Source organism: Crocodylus porosus, unplaced genomic scaffold (genome assembly GCF_001723895.1).
Source record: "Crocodylus porosus isolate Cpor-Errol unplaced genomic scaffold, CroPor_comp1, whole genome shotgun sequence".
In the NCBI taxonomy this organism is placed as follows: Eukaryota; Metazoa; Chordata; order Crocodylia; family Crocodylidae; genus Crocodylus; species Crocodylus porosus.
Genome location: NW_017728914.1, coordinates 36,406,468 through 36,413,011, shown reverse-complemented (window position 1 = coordinate 36,413,011; position 6,544 = coordinate 36,406,468). Strand labels below are relative to the sequence as shown.

Below are 6,544 nucleotides of genomic sequence, written 5' to 3'. Positions count from 1 at the left end.
AAGGCCACCAGGTTGGTCTGACAAGACCTGCCACTGATGAACCCATGTTGGTTGCCCCTGAGCATGCATTCCCCCGCAGGGCCCTCCTGGATGTGTGCCAGGATAATTTTTTCAAAGAGCTTACCCGGAATTGACCAAATTAACCAAATGGCACATTTTTCAGTGATGCTTTAATGCACATTAAAATAGGCTAATGCACATTAAAGTGCACGTGAAGACTTGCCCACTGTTATTATCATGATTAACTGGATTTCTAATATACTTGCATCCAGCTTCCATACTACAGGAAGTTATCTACCAGCTCCTGTTGTCTGCTTTTAGCTCAGTGTAGTTGCAGTTCTCATACCCAACATTTCAGTTTCACCAAGATGTTTTATGTTGCAAAACAAGCGTGTGCAGGTGCATTCTTAAGCACATGCCTTGAATGGTATTTCATTTACCAGGCAGAAAGGAAAAACCCAAGAGAGGGATTTTTTTCTTTACAAAAAAGAACTTATGCATGATCTTAATTGCAGACAGACTGGAACAGAAAGGATGACAAATTAAAAAAAACCTACACAGGTTGGGTAAAAGACAGTGTGATCGGGGGGAAGACTGATACAGAAAGCTAAACTCACAGCAGCAGCTGCGGATCAGACATGTTCTCGCTCAGTATAGAGGTCTGCCTTACCTTGAACCTAGCAAGCTGCACGTTTAATGGACCTCCATTGGCAATCTCTCAGTACACCATTCTTTTTTTTACCATTAAACAGCTCTAACTGCTAATAGCGTAAAAACATTAAAAAATTCTGAAACATCCTTCATGTGCAATTAATACCGATGGGGACTGAAAGGCTAAGTGAGACTCCTGCTCAGAGGAGCTTGAGAGGATTAAGTGAGTCCTGAAAGATGTGTTTGTGTTTCAGAACAGCTCAGAAAGGCTCAGCACTTCTGACCAGTTGAGGAGCGCAGCAGTTTTGTAGGGAAGTGCACGTCAATTATAGCAGGTACTCAGTGGCAAAAAGCTAAATAGTTTTTGAAAGATCTGATTACCACATGCTTCCCTTTTATTAGCCATTCATTTTATCCCTGGATGGAGTCATTGGATGTGCAACTATAATTGAGTTCTGTCCCAGGGGTGAGGTCCATTTGGTGACTTAAGCGCAGTCACTTGTCATGATGGATTTTTCCACAAATGTATGTTTTTCAAGTTTGCATGTCTTTTGTCAATACCTCAGCTCTCCAAGGGATGGCATGTCAACTTCCTACACTCTTACATTTGACTGTTACTGAAAATCCGTCTGCTATGGTTCTCTGAAGCCTACTTGATGGGAAAGGCTTTTTGACAACTCCTGACTCTCCAGAGCTCTTACCTTGATCTTCCTTCTCATTCTCCACCCCCTCCCCTCCCCATAATAGAGCCCTTTTATTCAGGGAGGCAGCATTTATACCTTTTTTCTCCCCTCCTAGTCTTCTAGTCTAAATCTGCAGCAAACAGCTGTAAAAGCTACTAACGGTCTCTCCCTGGATTCACTCCTCCTCAGTGTTTGAAGGTTTACATTAAGCTCATGATGAAGAGTGGACTAGTAAATGAAACCTGCTCTTGAGAGTGGGAGAGGAAAAAACTACAGGAAACACAGAGGTTGGCAGAGCTGACTACAGATGATCTTGTGTGGCCCATGAGCTTTATTGGATAAGTTTTGTGCAAGAAAAAACTTTGGATCGGTCTGTCTGTCATATCAGAGGGATGCAGTACAGACACCATGTTGCTCTAAAAACCACTCTAGACGGTGAGAAAGAGAAAACAGAGGAGGACACTGGCAACATGTAGGGGGCACACACAGGTGCACATGCCTCCCCGGAGCTTGGTGGTGCACCCCCCTGCAAAAAGCATTGCCGACACTGCTGGCAGTGCCTACTGGCGGTCACCACTTGCCACCCTGTCCCCTCACTGCCGACACCGCCGAAGGCATCTACAGGTGGTCCCTGATTGCTGCTGGCCACTGCCAATGCTGCCAGCGGCATCTGTGGGTGGTCACTGACTGCTAGTCGGTGCTTGCCGCCCCCCCCCCCACACCCCCTGCTGCTGGCACCTCTGTGGCTGCCTACAGGAGCTCACCGCTTGATGCCGCCACACTCCCACCTCCGACACTGCTGCTGCCACCTGCGGGAGCTCGCCATCCCCCCCAGCCTCCAGGAGCATGTGGGTTGACTGCCTAGAGCAAGCATTTAGATAGATTCTATCAGAATAAATTCAGGACGCCATGAAATAAGGTCAAGAATCAATTCAAGAAAGAACCAGCCATCCTAGCCTTTAGACAACCACCAAACCTTGCTAACCTCATCACCGGAAACAAACTCCCCATGACCCAAAGCATACCCATGCCAGGACAAGAAATGCAAAACCTGCCAACTCATCTCCACCACCCCCACAATAACCACACCCCATCACAGAACCATCCCCATCCCTGGATCTTACATCTGCACCTCCAGAAATGTGATACATCTCATTCAGTGCACCAAATGTCCTGATGGAAAATATGTTCGCGAAACCAAACACCAACTGCACACCGAAAATCCATCAAAGACAACTCTTGTGCAATTACCTGTGGATGCCCACTTCTCATAGGACAGCCACTCCCTCTCCGATCTCTCTGTTCTAATCCTCAAAGGGAACTTACAAAACACCTTCCATAGATGAGCCTACAAACTCCACTTCATGGACTCAACATAGACTATGGGTTTATGACACGTTACAATCTGCCTGACATCTGACTCACCTGCCTAACCTTATCACTTGGCGGATGATCACCTGTCTCCTTGGATGATCATCTGTCTGGGGTCTTGTGAACCCAGCATTCATTCCTGCCTGTGGTAGGAGGTCAGGCTAGATGATCTGTTCAAGTCCCTCCTGACCCTAGCTACTATGAAACTACTATGAAACTTACACTTTTTTTCCCCTCCCCTCCTTTTCTACCCTTTGTCTTCCTAAGTTCCAGCTATTTACTTTTTCATAGACTGCCTCTTTCCTACCTTGGAGAACTCAACTAGGGTAGTGTCTTCCTGACTTACCTTTGGCATTATTTCCCCATCATTTCTCCCCCTCCCTTCTCTTCTCTACCCATTGCTTTCCTAATTTCCACGGATTTACATTCTTACTGACATCCTACCAGACTTTTAGCTTCTTTCATTCCTTGGAGATCTCAGAACAGCAGAGCATGAGTGACTGGTGCCTCCCAAGTCAAGGGTGGCACTTGCCTCCCCCCCCCACAGTGGCCAGTCATTGACTGTGGGGAGGGTGGTCCCCCGTGGCTGATCATGCTGACCACAAGTGCCAGCAGTGTGCCCAGAAGGTCCAGTGATGCTTCTCCTGGTGCACCCACTCCCTGGCCAGTGCTCTCAGGGGGGTTACCCACACTCCCGCCTGCCCCCCCGCCCATCACCTAAGCAGGGAACACTGCCTGTCAGGGGGTGCACCAGTGCTCTCAGGGGGTATACGTGTATCCCCGAGCACCCCCTATGAGTCGCCACTGCAGCAGAAACTCCCTGTGCCTGAAGAGGAGTGTTTGTGCCCAAAAGTTTGCAAAGAACTTTTTTCCAAATGCTTAGTTGGTCTAATAAAAGATATCACATCTACCCAAAGAAGCTTGCCTGCCTATGTCCTTAGACCAGCATGGCTGCAACCAAAAGCCCTTCAAAGAAGATGGGAATTGACAGACTCAATCAAACCATTAGCCCACCTCATCCAGTGTCTTTTAACATGGTCCCCTCCTGGAAAATGTCCTTCCTCTGCAACCAAAAAGTAGAAGTTGGCTTTATGCCCTGATGTTTGAACTATATCTTATTAATTTATATTGTTCCTTCCATTTTTAGGTTTCACTCAACCTGGATGAAGACAACATTCATGTTGGTTTCACCTTTGATGCTAATTTCCTAGTTTCACTCTTTGTCTTTCTATTTGAATCATGAAACCCTTTTTTGTTAATTTTGTTTCATTTACCACATAAGCTTTTTGTAAAGACCCTTCTCTACAGACAACAGCCTGCAAAGCGTCATGATTAAAATAATACTCCTAAGCAACTGAAACAGAAGGGCCGAGGGCTGAAGGGAACATTGAATTCAAAGCTGCTCAAAGCACCATTTTACCCCCAGAGGTACCTGAGACACTAAGAGATGGAAGCCCTCAAGGAGCACTTGACTCAATGTTGTTTCCTTGGAGAGAGAGAGAGAGAAAAAGAGACAAAGAAATGCATTTTTATATGACCCGACAAAAGTGAGGCAGGCAAAGAACAGCTTTGGAAAACATCTCACTTTATTTTCTTAAGGAGCACTTCTCACTGCCCTGCTCTTTTATTTCAGACCATTACCTAATTGAAACTGGTGATGGGGCAGCAAAGTAAAACAGACATTTTAAGTATCCCCTTACCACTGCCCTCTGATTGGAGATATGCCAGATATATTTTTTTTAATTTTGAAAATTTTTCATGTTCCAAGACAAATCAATTCCGTATCCGTGAGTCATTCAAGAACCAGATGTGGTCCTGCAAGCATCCTCCACGCCCACCTGGGGCTTCAGATGCTTCCAAATCCTTTGGTGGGCATCCTACATGCAGGCCCAAACCCAGAGACTTGAGGTTCAGATGCCCCCAAGTTTCACTTGCCTTCAGCCATATGGCCACAGGAGCAAGTTAGGGAGGAGACTCCCATTTCCATAAAGTTGGTGTATAGCCACTGGAAGTGGAAGTGGGAGGTTATCTATGCATTACCTCAGTCAGGGTACTATCCCTTGCCAAGAAAGTGGTTTTCCCCTGCAACTAGGAAAACTGCCTTAGTGGTCATGGTATTTCCCTTGCCAGAATTGGAAATAAGCCAGATTCTCTGATGTGGGGGAAGAGAGCCAGTATAGATAGCCACTGCCTACACCACTTCTTCCAGTCCCTGGAGTAGGCAGCATGCTAGGAAGGAGCTGTATGCTCTGGATATCTTGGGTTGGTGGAGTGTCCCACCAGGGCATTCCCAGCTGGTGCATTTAGCAGTGCCATGTTGTAGAGCTGGCCTTAAATTCAGAGAGACATATGAAGCTGCATTGCTGCCTTCCTCTCCCCTTACACTATGCAAGTTCAGAAATGACTGGATACAACAGAGAATCTGTTGCAGGCTCTGTCCTCTCCGCAATCAGGAGATGGGATCACAGCACATGTAGCCATAACCAGGATAATACTTTTGATAGCTTGAGTAATAATGTAAAAGCACAGAGGTCACCTGAATAGTATCCAAGGTCTCTGGTGTACTTGTACAATCCAGGCTGCTCAGTTTTCACTGCACTGTTATTCCAACCGGATAAAGTGATGCAACTCTGGGTATGCCTACACAGGCAGCCAACACCCTGCCAACTGCTCTGTACACAGTGCCACAGCTTGTGATACAGCTGAGGGCATTCAAGGCAGAGTGCAAAAAAGACATTTCTGGGTGGGACCTTGAATAACGCTCCGTGACTCAGACTAAAAGCAAAAATGCAAAATAGCAAAGGGGAGTGTTCCTGGTTGTGGCCATTCTTAAGAACTGCAACCTCACAAGTTTCACATGTGCTTTTGGATCAACCCTGTGTTTCAGAATATGCTGCTGCTAGCATTTTTCCATCCCTGGCCTGTGTCAGAGTACAAGAATGTGAAGTGTTGCCTGCTAATCCAGAAAAACATGTCAGACAACTAAAAGGTTACAAAAAGCAGTCAGCAGGCTTGCCCACTTGCTTCCTTGTTCTCGGACTGAATAGTTAAAAACTGGGAAGAGCTATTCTGGAAGGACGCAGTGCATGAAAGAACTTCTATTAAGTTCTATATAACAGCCAAATCGCTATGACTACCTAGCTCTGGAGACTCACAATATACTGGAACGAAAGATGTGTGTCAGAAAGCAAGGAATCTATAGGTAAGCTGCTGTAGGAAGAGGAGAAATAGGCTCTTATATTCTGAGGGAGCAAAATTATACCTAATTATTATATATTAAGGACCTGTGTTCAGAAGACAGCTGCTGCAACCAGGTGTAAGCAAAGGCACAAAGTACAGGTTGTACATCCATAATGGGTGACGCATACCAATACCTGTTTCCCCAGGTGTGCAGGTGCTATATAGGAACTTGCTTTAAAAAATCTGGCTCTGAAGTCCCAAAGGAACATAGCAAGATAAAGCACAAAGATCCCTTTCACCGGCAGAAACATTTGACATGAGTCACTAGTTGGCAAACCCAACAAGAGCCCCACTTTTTCTTCCTAACTGTGAGCAGTTAACCCACTGGAGATTGTATACGTAAAGAAAGAGAGCTAACAGTAAATACAGAATAAGAGTAGTAGTCAATACTTCCTTCTAGCAGGGAGTTTCCTGCAAAATTCTGCACATGCTTCACCAGCAGGAGTTGTCATCTAAACAGCAGGGCTGCCGGCTCTGCTTCTGGGATAAGAGATCCTTCTGTGCTCATACTCCCACACTCCCTGTCTTGCAAACTTGACAAGGGACCAGGTTATGCCAGTGGATAGGTGCTATCATTCCTACATCTCAGATAACTCTGA

At 45.9% G+C, this 6,544-nt stretch overlaps 1 long non-coding RNA gene across 2 annotated transcripts in view; it reads left to right on the top strand.

Annotated features, from left to right (window-relative positions):
* LOC109310215 overlaps nucleotides 1-4,017 on the top strand; it is an 8,407-nt gene extending 4,390 nt beyond the window's left edge. For both annotated transcript variants that reach the window (XR_002101160.1, XR_002101161.1), the window contains exons 2-3: nucleotides 906-986; nucleotides 3,853-4,017. This is a non-coding gene — a long non-coding RNA (uncharacterized LOC109310215). The remainder of the gene's footprint in view (nucleotides 1-905; nucleotides 987-3,852) is intronic.
* Nucleotides 4,018-6,544: the final 2,527 nt, after the last annotated feature.